The 14,357-nt window shown below is 42.5% G+C and overlaps 2 long non-coding RNA genes across 2 annotated transcripts; both read left to right on the top strand.

Moving 5' to 3' along the window:
- The first annotated feature begins 568 nt into the window (after nucleotides 1–568).
- Nucleotides 569–2,596, top strand: LOC134201458 (uncharacterized). The gene is made up of 2 exons (XR_009976746.1): nucleotides 569–768; nucleotides 857–2,596. It is a non-coding gene; the product is annotated as an uncharacterized LOC134201458 (long non-coding RNA).
- A 1,273-nt stretch (nucleotides 2,597–3,869) lies between these two features.
- On the top strand, nucleotides 3,870–4,993 carry LOC134201450 (uncharacterized). The gene is made up of 2 exons (XR_009976742.1): nucleotides 3,870–3,917; nucleotides 4,491–4,993. It is a non-coding gene; the product is annotated as an uncharacterized LOC134201450 (long non-coding RNA).
- Nucleotides 4,994–14,357: the final 9,364 nt, after the last annotated feature.

Raw genomic sequence — 14,357 nt, 5'->3', positions numbered from 1 at the left:
TCCAAGGGTTAATTGTATTGTCTGACGGCGCGGCGGTCTATGTTCATCGGAAGACTAAGACGAGCTCCCAACGGCTTAATTTACAAACTGTACAGCATGGAAGAGCCAGACAGACTCATTCTCATCATACGAGACTTCTTGTTGAACCGTTCTATTCGGTGTCGAGTAGAGGGAGCTCGCTCTCTCCCGCGACATATTGTCTCGGCCGGACTCCCGCAACTCCCCCAGATTCTCTCTCCGCTACTTTCCAGCTTATACATTAACGACATATCCTGGTCGCCGGCAACCCAGTTAGCTCTTTTCGCCGATAATACGGATATCTAGTACTGTCGAGTAGACGCCTCCCTCCTGACTAAGCCTTAGCTCGTTTACCTGTTCTGGTGAAACTGGCAAGGACTCCGGGCCTCCAGTAATCCTTCCTTCATAAAAAGTTAAACGTGTACTGTCATGTCGGCTTAGAATATCTATACCTACCCTATATATGTATAGACTATTTGCTAGTGTGTGGTGTATTTGTGGAGCAGCTCACACTTAGATTTATTGCGTGAGTGATAATTATTCGTTTCAGAAAAGCAGCGATCGCATTCAGAGCATCGAGACGAGAGACACCGGCCGATAGTTTTGCTTCATTTTTAAATTGTTATACTGCGGTGACTGCGACACGGTGGATCGTTAGCTGGTTTATTTAAATAACATAACTTTGTAGTTACAAAACTGATTGAATATCTGAGTGGAACGGTCGGGCGGCGTCCAGCAGATAATGGACCGGTGAGTTTTATCTACCTACACTGTTCATCAATAGCGACGTGCTTTGTGCCGCGTCTGATCCGATAAATAACGGTAATGTTCATTTCAGCTGCAAAACTAAGGCTCAGGACTCATGGCTCACGGCGGGCGGCGGCATTTACGTTTAGACGGAGCGGGGTCCCGCCCGGCCATCTACGAGGGAAAAAAGAATTCGTAGTAATACAATGTCGAATAATTACTTCGTGCGCAGAATATATTTATTAGTCTAATAACGGGATAAACCAAATATAAACAGAGCACAATAGAGTAAAGGGTCACCACCCTGTTTGTCACAGAGAGCTCTAGTGAGAGTAGTCTCAGTTCTAATCAAGGTGAGATGGCCAGCCACGCGGGGTGCAACAGGGTACATCAGACCATTCCTGGACTCTGCTTTCTTCCATTCTTACTATCTTCATTGAATGATGGTGGAAGAAAACTGTTTTGGCGACAAAACTTCAGCGTACTGTTGTCCTCTATGTGTGTCTTGTACATTTAATAATTTTAGTTACCTATATATTTTTTTTGTTTAATGAACTGAACTAACTATAGAGTAGTGCGGTCGGGATGGATGCCAGGGCCAGACCTCGTGTTTGTGAACTCGAATACCCACAAGCGAAATATAAATAAAGCGGAATATAATAACATAATTTAGTTCAGCCGACGTTGTTTGTTTGCACCGGCTCTGTGTACACAGACCGGCGGCGGCGGCGGCTGATTCGCGGACGGTATATCAATAGCAATCGTCAATAGTACTCACAAATTAACATAGCCCGACAAATTTCTGAGAATCAATTTAAAAATAGAACGTACTGTAATATATTATTTGTACATCGAAATCGTGTGTCTCAAGATGGAAGTTGTCAGGGCACCGACCACCCTGGCGGGCCTGGGGCTTGCTTCTATACAGAGAAATTAATAAAACGATACAAATTCAACATATTATGTAAAACAACTGAAAAAGCCTTTTAAAGAAAAGATAAATATTTGTCCTTTATAGCCTCATAATATACCTATTTCTAACAATTCGTTTTTCATAATTAGGCCTCGTAAACTGTTAAAAAGTTTTTGTTGTATTCACGAAAATCAACATTTTTAACCATTCAGCGCGATCCGTTCACGACTAGTTTTTTGTCTCGATCTTCGAATTGTTTGGTTATTGTTTCCATTTTATCGTACCTTCATGTTATTTGTTGGTGAACAAACAGGGAACGTAATACTGCTTAGTAAGCTGCTTCGTTCTTCGTGAGTTTCGGTGATTAGGAAATAATAGCCAATTAGGAAATAAAAACCGAAAATGCATGAGTTATTACCCGATTACAAAATCAGAAGTCTGTTAGCAGTGGAAGTTGCCGCGATAAAGTGATAATGAATTAATTATGTACACGATACGTGTGGCTACGTCCTGCCTGCTTCTACTGCGAAACAATAGCTGTAGGTACTTGTTTGGTGAGCTCTGTACAAGAGAATTGAATGCACTTGTTGTCTTGCGGTAGGATCAGCAGCAATTCGGACCATCCAGTGTATCCAGAGTATCCATCCAGAGTATCCAGTCGGACACGTCCATTGCCGACTGTACACTACAGAAAACTGTTCAGCCAAAATCGCCATTGTATTGTATACGGAATTTACTGTAGGTACTTGTGAAGTTGCGACTGGGAAGAAATAACAATAAAAAAAAAGTGAGCCGTCACGGGACGCCTGGCAGATGTGAAACTTCGACATTATTTTGTAAAAGTAATATTATGCAGAATAGATTGTGATAGGAACTAAATATGTATGTCATAATGATAAAATAAAATATTACGAAAAATAATTTGTTTTCAAGTAAAACACAGGTTATGTGTACTGTAGTAAACAACACTGTATACACTACGGAGTATACACTACCTATAGGTATCCGAGCTCAGTGTAGCGAGAGAGATGGCTTAACGCCGGATCGAGTGGGAGAGAATCGCACAGTCGATTGCGCATGACGACGCGTCGCCACGGCATGCGTCGCCACGCCAGAAATCGGTTTTACGTGCGGCTATAGATATTTCACATCAAAAACAGGTACCTAATCAGTTCGAAGGAAAGGATAGCCGCTGCATCACTACAATCGCAAGTTTGACCATGATATTAACATGGTTCTGTCCGTGGGTTCGTGAGCCCGTCTGTTCAAACTGCATCATTATGTTGTAAATCATAATTTCTTGATGGATTTTACTTAACTCTCAGGGTAGACAAACACTTAGAGGCTGAACAAAATTGATCTGTTCCTGAATAGTCTATCTGCGAAGCGGCACAGTGGTGTGGCACAGCGGTGCGAAGGTGCGGCGGAGCGGCGTTGGCTCTGTCCTTCTGATCCTAGTAATATTTAGATTTCTGATTCTATTTTAAATTCTAGATTAATTGTAGTTGTATCTCGAAACCTGCGTAATTCAATTAACTAGTGATAGTGACGGTAGTCGAAATTTGACTATAATATAATCACAGATTTCGCCAGGACTACACTATAGACAAATATAATTTACAAATAAATATAATTAAACAATATTAATTTTGACAGAGACTTTTTAACGGGAACGCAAGGAGTGAAGTTGTGTGATATGTTTTGTTTTGTCCATTTAGTGTTTATTCAGATTTAAATGTGTAATAACGGTGGGTCATTAGCTTCTTAGTATCTGTGAATGTGCACAAATGTGGAAAAATGAAACAAAGCCACTAGAAGTAACTTCGCGTGATCCTCCAAAAAGTCCACTGAAAAAGTCTCAGTAAATAGGATAATAGGAATAATGGTAGGACCTCTTGTGAGTCCGCATGGGTAGGTACCACCACCCTGCCTATTTCTGCCGGGAAGCAGTAATGGATTTCAGTTTGAAGGGTGAGGCAGCCGTTGTAACTATACGGAGACCTTAGAACTCATATCTCAAGGTGGGTAACGGCATTTACATTGTAGATGTCTATGGTCTCCAGTAACCATTTCACACCAGGTGGGCTTTGAGAAAATAAAAGATTAGGCTGTATGGTATCATACCTTTGCCTTTCCAGTTGGAAAAATAGAACTACTATATAATTTTGACATTTTAACTGCCATATGTTTGACAATAAACAAAAGTGTGTGTGTGTGTGTATGGCAAATACATGGTGGGGTGTGTAAGGTTTTCTTTATTGATTTAATGTATTTTCAATGCATAATTTAAAAAAAATATTAGCATTCTGCACTCCTTCTCTATATTCTCTATAATTTTGGAAAATTTCATACTCCTCCGTCCGCACAATTTTCGTAAAAAGGGGTACAACGTTTTTGCGTCACGTAGTAATAATTAATATATAGATTATTAGCTCACTCTAAACTCATTGTATTTGTACTACTTTAGCGTCGTGACGTAACAGTGACCTTGAAACGATTTCAAAAAAATATTAAGGGGCGCAGAGCATATCTCGAGCCCGCACGGGTCGGCGCCGACGACCTGCACAGTCTGCTGCAATGCACTCCAGAGTTTCGGTTTGAAAATGTTCTTGAGACAGATGTTAAGAAATATAAACCTCACATCTGGAGGTCGATTGCCGAATACACGTCCAGAACTTGTCTTTCGGAAGGCGCTGCGATCTGTTAAGGGTCCAATTTTTACTACACTACATTATTTACTACAGGAATCGTCTTCATTGTTCTGAAGTACCTAATAATATAATTGTTTTAAATTATACTTTTTTGTTTGAAGGCGAATGGCGGCATCCATTGCGAAATGGTTCGTGAAACGTGACTTGTTGAGACTGAATTGAATTGGGCTCGTACAACAGACAGACGAGTCGCGGACGTCGGCAGGCGCGGCGCTGGGACCTAGAGCCGAATGTATCTCTTGAGTACATAGGCATGCCGCAGTGAAACTGATCACCTACAGAACCGCACTAAACACAACAAAGGTGTGCATGGTTCGAAAGGCCCTTCGTTACCGAGGGACGTAGGTACTCAAGATGTAAAAATACAAAAAGTTTCCATCAAAGGGATTCCTTGAAGCTGCGATCCTTGCTCCTTGGCTCAAAGATAAAGTGATTAATGTAGCACCCGCGATTATATCTCCAACACGATAACCGGCGGTGCCCCTCTACGAGCCATTTTATACTCTACCCATATCGCTTTAAAGGTTAACTTTGAGCGATACCCGAATACGTGTGATTGATGCTGACATATACATAAATATACTATTTGCGATGTCGTCGACTATTTCGAAATATTTTATTGCATGTAAAATTATGCTATTGTGATTTGTTTGTATCACGTTGTCACACACAGAGCCAGAACAACTACCTTTTAACAAAAGGAATCCTAACAAGCTGCGGTGAACAGTCTACGAATGAATCTATCAATGTTACATACATTACAAGCGGCGCGGCGTACTGTTTCTGAGGCTAGTAGTGGCTACTTCAGTGTTGTAGTTCCGCAGACAGGGACACACTGCTCTAGGAACTCTGAGCGGTTTGCATTATCATCTATTAATGTTCGCGGAAAAACGTCGGCCAGTGTCGTGCTCAACAGAAACATGAAAGCACTCATTGTATTACATTTTATAATTGAAATCCGACCGCATAAAGCACGACGCAGTACGAGTCGCCCCCCGACACGCCGCCGCACCGCGCGCCCTGACACTTGCAGCAGCACTGTGGCTTCCTACTTTATTTGCTTTCTGAAGAACACATTTATTTAGATTTTTAAGTTTTCCTTTTGAAGTTGATCGAGCACGGAACTGAGTACGGGAGTAGGTATACGAGCCCACGGACCACATGCTGTTGAAGGATCCCGCTTTTGGGTCTTTGATTACGAAAATTTTACTCTTTGTTGGGACACATAAGATTTTAGTGTTATTGTATGTAGACGAGTATACAGCCCACCTGATGGTCAATGGTTACCGTTACTCGTGGACATCAGGAATGCCAGGGGCAAAGACTAGCTGCCAAAGACCTTCAAATCTTAACAAAGAAGAATGTTCAGCACGAGAAAACTGAGAAAGGTTCAAGGAGTTCATTCAAGTACCTGATAGTGGTATTGTGGTAGTGGTAGCGGGGCATGCTGCGCAGCCCCACTGGCGGGGATCACCATCCTGTCTGTTTTTGTCACTTAATTGCAATTGTTCATTCCGGTTTAATCAACATAGCCTTTCCTCCGCCGCTCACCATGGCGACCTGTCACGTACTTAGCCCGTCCACGTAAAAGACCGTTCAACTATTGAGTCGTGCGCTGGTCCTGAAGCAAGAAGCCTTACACCAGCCTACACAAAAGCGCGTATAATAGAAGTAATTGAGTCGACACAGTTGAACACAATCGTAGCTCTCATTGAGGAGGCGGCGGGCGTGGCGACAGACACCGCTCAATACAAATTGATGGTATTCAGGGGCGCTGCGAAGACGTGCTGCGCTCGTTTATTCATTCGTTCATTCGTTCGTCCGTTCGTTAGTTCATGTTATTGATTTAGTTGTGTTTTTTTTTTTTTTTTATTGCTTAGATTGATGGACGAGCTCACAGCCCACCTGGTGTTAAGTGGTTACTGGAGCCCATAGACATCTACAACGTAAATGCGCCACCCACCTCGAGATATAAGTTCTAAGGTCTCAGTATAGTTACAACGGCTACCCCACCCTTCGAACCGAAACGCATTACTGCTTCACGGCGGAAATAGGCGGGATGGTGGTACCTACCCGTGCGGACTCACAAGAGGTCCTACCACCAGTGATTACGCAAATTACAATTTTGCGGGTTTGGTTTTTATTACACGATGTTATTCCTTCACCGTGGAAGTCAATCGTGAACATTTGTTGAGTACGTATTTCATTAGAAAAATTGGTACCCGCCTGCGGGATTCGAACACCGGTGCATCGCTACATACGAATGCACTGGACGTCTTATCCTTTAGGCCACGACGACTTCAGAACTTCAGACTTCAGTTGTGAATTGGAGATTCATATTCTATCCCACGAAGAGACATCATGCATTCCGGCATGTAATAATTTAGGGAAGCCGTTTTTGCGAACATAACATCTGGAGTGACTGACGGCGCCCATGGTGCGATATGTCCGGAGAACTTCGGCAGCTGTGTAACCCTAGGGCCTAGGTGGTTTCTGCGCATCGCCATGATATTTGTGGACTAGTGAAAAAAAGTGCGTGTAGTTTCAAACACCGTAGGATGGAAATGTTCAGAACTCGTCGGGACTCGTTCAGAAGTCGTCGTGGATAAGACGTCCGGTGCATTCGTGTTGAGCGATGCATCGGTATTCGAATCTCAGGCGGGTACCAATTTTTCTAATGAAATACGTACATAACAAATGTTCACGATTGACTTCACGTGAAGACATAACGTCGTGTAACGCGAGTACCATGTAGGTAGGCGGAGTGAGGGGTGTTAGGTTTTTTTCGTTACGGAATTTCATGATTCGGTCGCCACGCTCAAGGCCAGCGATAAAAGCTATCCAATAGCTTAAAAAAAGAATTATGATTAAGTTTAACAGATATCACTTTGAAAGAGTTAGAAAATGATGCAGAGTGAACTGTTATAATATGACTGATCTTTATGTAAAACAACTAAAACAAAGCCTTACTCAAATAATTGTCTATTACTGCTGTCTTTTCTTTGAAGAGAGAGGTTGCTGGAGGTACATAAGGTGGGTTAATCCGACCCAAATCTCCATTTCTAGGGGCTTGTTATGGCAGACTAAGCCGTATTTTAATGTGAGTACGTGTACAATGTCTGTATGTACGAGTATGAAGACGTATTGTAGCGCTTCCATCACAGTAGACATTCCGTGAAACCTAGAGCCCAACACCATCATAGTATTTCAATATCCGAAAATATTTGCAGAAACAGATATTTGCAAACTGATAATAATGTGAAGACACAGTTCGTTAAATTCTTATTCATATTCTCAGATCTTACATACACAGAAACAGAAGCATAGATCTCCGTCAAATAATGAACCTCAATTAAAATTCTAAAGAACTTATTGGCCATTTCAGTGGCCGTCACTGTGAAGAGTCATTACGGCGGTGCCAGATGTGAGGCGGCTACTTTGTACCAGCCACAAATTATTTAATTATGGGCTATTTATTATACGGTCTGCAGAACGTGCGTTGTTAAAAATAAAAGTTTTGCTGAACTGAATACATCCTTGATGTGATAATATGTGATATGTACCCGCTCGTAGTTCTAGACCTGATGGTATTGTGAGCACCCGCCGGTCGGTAAATAGTCCTAATTAGTATCTAAATCAATTTTAAAACGAATGAATGACATCGTGGTACGTGCAGCAAGTGCGGCACATGCGGCACATGCGGGAGAAAGGGCTCTGATCTGGAAATTACCAATTAGATCAATCAAAACTTAAGTGGCAGTTCCAGAATGAGATTACCTTACAATTTGCGAAATTATCGTTAGTGTGATGAGAAAGTTTGGAATAACATATTTGTCTCAAAATTTTAAAATGCAAATGTATTTTTTTTTTAGAATTATTACAAGATAATTAAAAAGTCGACTTTGCTTTTACTTAATACCGTGTGTAACATTCATGGATTTGATGTACAAAATGTGATCATTATTACTTTTTTTGTTACCACCTATAGATTCTTTGCGACCGAGAGATGCTTCAGATCAATCATTCTGATCGTACATAGGTAGTGACGCAGTGAGGTGGGTAGTGAGATAGTGCGGACATTTAGGTTTCTTGTTCACATTACATAAGTAAGACCTTGTATTCAAGTTGCGCGTGCGAGAGAGAGAGAGAGAGAGAGAGAACAAATCCAATCAGAATAACATTTGTACCTGTAACCGAAATTTTATCGTCAAGTACAGTTTACGAGGTAATTCCGCTACGATATATTTTTACAACATTCACTTTCATTTTAATTTCACGTTTACGAGTATTTTTACAGCCGTCATTCCCGGCGGATCATGTACGGCCATATTGTTTGTATTCGTCGATGGTCGGCCTGCTAGGGAATGGTTTTCTTCATCCGACCCCCGGATCGAACTATCTAGAGAAATCAATATTGAAGTGGTCAAATAAGGGAGGTTATAAATATTACAATATTTCAGTTTTTTAAATAGTTAACATTATAGAACACGCAAAACAATACAATAGTCGTCGTCGTGGCCTAAAGGATAAGACGTCCGGTGCATTCGTATTTAGCGATGCCCCGGTGTTCGAATCCCGCAGGCGGGTACCAATTTTTCAATGAAATACGTACTTAACAAATGTTCACGTTTGACTTCCACGGTGAAGGAATAACATCGTGTAATAAAAATCAAAACCCGCAAAATTATAATTTGCGTAATTACTGGTGGTAGGACCTCTTGTGAGTCCGCACGGGTAGGTACCACCGCCCCGCCTATTTCTGCCGTGAAGCAGTAATGCGTTTCGGTTTGAAGGGTGGGGCAGCCGTTGCAACTATACTGAGATCTTAGAACTTATATCTCAAGGTGTGTGGCGCATTTACGCTATAGATGTCTATGGGCTCCAGTAACCACTTAACACCAGGTGTCGTCCTGTGAGCTCGTCCACAAATCTAAGCAATAAAAATAAAAAAAAATCACAAATAAATTCTGTCGACATAATAATATCTAATGAGTTGTACTGCACGTTTGGACATAAAGCACGTGTTCATTACGGATCATCTCGATCCATTAACCTGTGTGCTTTTAGGTACCTCGAGCACCGGTCACCGTCCTCGCGAAACTCATCGCTTACGACGAAGGGCTGGACGAGTAAATTAACCCATAGACACAGCCCACTGAGTTCCTGGCCGGATCCTCTCAGTGGGTCGGGTTTCCGATCCGGCGGTAGATTCTGCGATGCACTCCTCTTGCTAGGGCCAGTGTTAACAACACTCCGGCTTGAGCCTCGTGCGCTCACCTACACGTCAAGGAGAAGCTGAAATAGCCTCTCAAGGCCATCAGCAATGGTAGGAAAAAAAGTACGTGCTTGTAACTGTTATATTCATTCAATTTGTAAGTGTGCGTAATTACTGATGATTTGCTGACGCTTGTGAGGTTTTTTTTAGGATTGAAAGATTACTGGTGGCTCGGAGTCCTTTCCAGTTTACCAGGACAGATGTTGCCCATCTGGTTCAGCCAAGAGGAGTAAGATTGGCTAACGGCTGCCCGAGCGCCTCCGGAAGAGGCCTAACAACTCAAGAGTAGATGCTTTGCGAATGAATCTACTGGCACGAAATCGCGACCCGCTGGGAAGATCCGGCTAGAAATTCAGCGAGCTGATGTATGGGTTAGGTTGCACGCCGAACTCTTTGTCGAGTTCGACGAGTACGGTTACCGGGGTCCCTAACCCTGCTCCTAGTGTTAGAGCTGAAGGCGTCTAAGGCAAAGGTTATTGAATCTGATGGATCCGTAGGTCAACGTTCCTTGCGAACCACGGAGTCCCGACGGCTAGCCTGCAAAAGCGGGATTGTAGGGATTAGAGGGTGTCTATGTGTGTGCGGGCCGCGTGAGCAAACACCACACTCGCGTAAGTCATGACGGGCCTTATGCAAGTTTTGTAAAGTGTCACCTTGTTCCGAAGGGACATTTTACTCGGCTTGCAGATCATGGGGTAGATTCTACCGAGAATAAACGCGGCACGGTCGCGGACTGATTTTATATGCGGGTGGAATGTCATGGATGTATCCAGGGTGACTCCTAGATACTTGACCTTTCTGGTCCGGGGTATGTATTGGCCAAAGAGGGTAATCAGGGTGTGAAATTCCGCCTCCTAATCCGAGAGGAAATCTGTGTGGAGTTTCCCCTTTGAAATAGCACCGCTGCGCTTTTCGCTCGGTTGATGTCTATGCGGCATTTTCGGAACCACTGTCCTAGAGATACGGCGGCGCTCTAGAGTTTCCTCGCGATTAGGGACTTGTTTGTACTCGAATAGTAAACAGTCGTGTCGTCGGCGAATAAAGATAACTGGGTCGGCGGCGACCGGGGAATATCGTTGACGAATAAACTAAATAGGAGAGGCGAGAGGACAGAGACCTGCGGGGGGACTCCAGCCGTGAGAGGTCACGGGGCGAAGCGGATGCCTTCAACTCGATATCGAAAAGACGCTTGTGAGGTGCGCCGGTAAAGGTTTCTAATAAAAATACTTTGAAAACAAACGACAGCATAAATCTTTGAAGAAACTGATTTGTATTTATCATTTATTTTACGGCTTTTTTCATTTTATTCTGCGTTTAATTTGGGACCCAAATAAACTTTCCCGAGTATTACCTTTCTTCTGGACACGAACATCACTAATTTACCTATTGAGCTCATTATTTAACAATGAAGATGCAGACTGTGATTGAAGACTTGGACAATTGAAGAAAAGACTTGCACGGAGAGTTACAGATCGTTCTGTATAATATAATACTTACTACATGCGCCGCTACTTACGCCCATGTGAATTATAAGGATGACTGAATTTACTAAGCTTTTTGATAAAGTAATAGGAATCGAACTGCAGTCCACACAATAGCTTCCTCTTACTTTTCACTCATCATAATGTGGTGTGTAAGCAGCTAAACTATGAGTACGGCTGGAAGAAGGTTTCAATAATGTAAGCTGATGCACATTTTGGGGACACGGTGCTGTTAGAATACACAGAACGAATACAAACTAATACACAACTCGTTAGTCGGGTGATGTTCTCCAAGTTCTCGTCCTCTTCAGAGATCCCTCACACTTCACAATATTATTGACTAAGTTTTGGCTTGCCACGATAGCCGTGGAATTGAATTTAAATTTAATATTTTAGTTGGCGTCTACGTGTGTTGCGCATACAAATAGAAACGGGGATCCGATCGGAAAGTTTAATTATTCTAAATGTAACAACTGCTCTGACAAGATAGTAACGTAAAAGATCAATAATACAAAAACTGTTAGTTATTCATTAAAATTTGTTTTTCGTTTTCAAAGTATGCTCCTTCAGAAACGGTACACTTACGCCAACGAGTAATCTAATCATCAAAACATCTTTTGAACATTGGAAAATAGTTTGTGCCGATTGAACAACAATAACATTTTTTTACAAAAAAGCAAATTTGCAACCATAACCAAATCTTAATTTCCGATACTTATCTGAATGAATATATTTCCTTGGAGATGCCGATTTGTTGCCTTAAAAGAAGTCGACAGACGTTCACCGCGCTCCTGCACAGTTTTAACCCTAGGCTGCCGTTGATGAGGTTGAAGAAGAGCTTTCAAAGAACTCTTCTTTCGAGAACCCCCCTACCGGGTTCAGACCCTCGGCGGAAATTGGATATTAGGTGAGGTACAGAGTATAAGCAAAGGGAGTCATTTGGTGGGTAGGGCTCTAAAAATAACGTTGCGTCTGCGGTCTGCTCCAAGCATCCGTAGACCATCGATTCTCACATACCCGCCGACCTCCTAGACGCGGACACTCGTGTGAAGTCTGGTTCCTGCCCTGCACTTGATGCAGACTGCAATTGATGTCCAAACTTCCGTTGTATGTATGTATTGAATGCAAACATAAGAGGAGAATCAGCTACACTGCCTTCAGGAGCGGAACGAAGAATCCTTGCACAGTAGAAAATGGTAAGACAGTGGTCGATCACACCAATAGTGCGTACTAAAATCTACTGTAGACCATTAATATTAGTCAAAAAAGAAGTAAGTCTTAGTAGGGGATTGATTTGCGCAAGTCATATGAATCGCTTCACTCGTTCGATGGAAGTTTCGCTTTATTAAATTGTTCCGCATTTCAGAGCTTAATCTTGCAGCATGATCCTATGCCAGGTACACACGCCCGCCCGCGGGTGTGACGGCATCAGGACGCACAACGTTGATCATCCGCCGTGATTACAAGTGGGCTCCGCAGCCGCGAGCCCGCTTGTAATCACCGCCGCCCGCGCGAGAACGCACACACACACACACACACACACACACAGGGATCCTTAATTTATTCATATTGTAATCGATTTCCTGCACAAAAATATAACAATTACCAATAATAATACCTTCGGAATTCGGAAAATAGTTTTAGCTTCTCAATCGTTATTTCATACACAGAAAGCTATTTATAATTACAATCAAAGTAAATGTTTCACACTTTATTATTTAACTCTACAATGATCATTTTAGAACCGCAGCTTGGAAGCTGAGCCTGAGCTGGTTAGTTACGACGAGGTACGTAATTACTTGTGAATAAGCTGTAGCGGCATCTATCGGCGAATAGGGCAACCATCACCAGAATCTTCGCCAATGTATGTACAAGCTCACAATCCTACTAGAAGAGAACTTTCCGGAGCTGGAAGTTCGAGGACCCTTGTGATCTGATCTGCCGTTTCATCGCCAACGTAACAGTAGAGTTGTCTTATAAATGCTAGCTTCGGAGCATTTGTTTATTTTTGACCTAACTCTTTTAATTAAAGCATTGTAGCCGCACCACTGGCTGCACACGACACACACACACACACGCACACGTACACGCACACGCACACACACACACACACACACGTACACACACGTACACACGTGCAACTTATTTTTTATTTATTTATGTATACACAGAAAAGAAGACATAGTACAGAGTAATAGGAAAATTATGTACAAAGGCACTGCTTATTTCTTTAAGAAGTCTCTTCCAGCAGACCTGCGAGAGGATTATGAGAATAATAATTAAAAGTGATGAGTGTGTATGGAACAAATAACATATAACTAAAATAACAAATACAACATGAGAATTATACTTATTGGAAGACGCAGAATCTGCGGCAGATCGAGACCTGATAACGACTCTCAGCTTGAAGACGCAGCCAGGGTCTGTCATATAGTAGCCACGAGAGACTTAAAAAACACGTAATACTAAAACATTCAATAACCGTTTGTCTAATTCAAGACAACATGAGATTACGTCAAACAAAATATGTACACAAATAAACATAATTGTAATGCCAATATTTGTAATGGTTTGGGGAGATATATGACAAAGGGAAGATCTTCCACCGAGCGGGTGATATTGCTCGATAGACCGACGGTCCGAATGTTGTTGTTCGGAACTTGTATATATGCAAGCTTATCTTGAAAATGTCGTAAGCGAGATTCAGGCATCTGTCAATTATCTTGCGTTGTATGATGGCTACCCGCCACAATGGACATAAAATTGAACGTTGTATGCGTGCTGTAAGCGCAAGTGACAGGTTCGACGAGGACGGTGACCGGTGCTTGTGGTACCTATAAGCACCGTTAATGGATCGGGAGGATCCGTAATGACGTGTTTTGGGCGACGTCGACTGTTTACCATTCGGTCTACTGGGTCGGGTATGTAGTTTCCAGCGGCTACGACAAGAGGGTTCTCATGTCGTGCCGCCTTCTCAAAGTGGCGCAATGATGCCGACTGTAGATACTTACTGACTGAGTCAAGCTCCAGGTCTTCATGGAGATCCACGTTCCTTAGGAACCATGATGCTCCGACGGTTATCCTGCAAAATCGGGATTGAATGACCTGAAGGGGTTTCAAGTTAGTGCGGGCCGCGTCAGCAAACACTACGCTTGCATACGTCATGAAAACACACACACACATTGTCAGCGGTGTTATCAAAACTGGAAAGC

Source organism: Bombyx mori, chromosome 25 (assembly GCF_030269925.1).
Source record: "Bombyx mori chromosome 25, ASM3026992v2".
NCBI lineage: Eukaryota > Metazoa > Arthropoda > Insecta > Lepidoptera > Bombycidae > Bombyx > Bombyx mori.
This window is presented reverse-complemented; position numbering and strand designations above follow the sequence as displayed.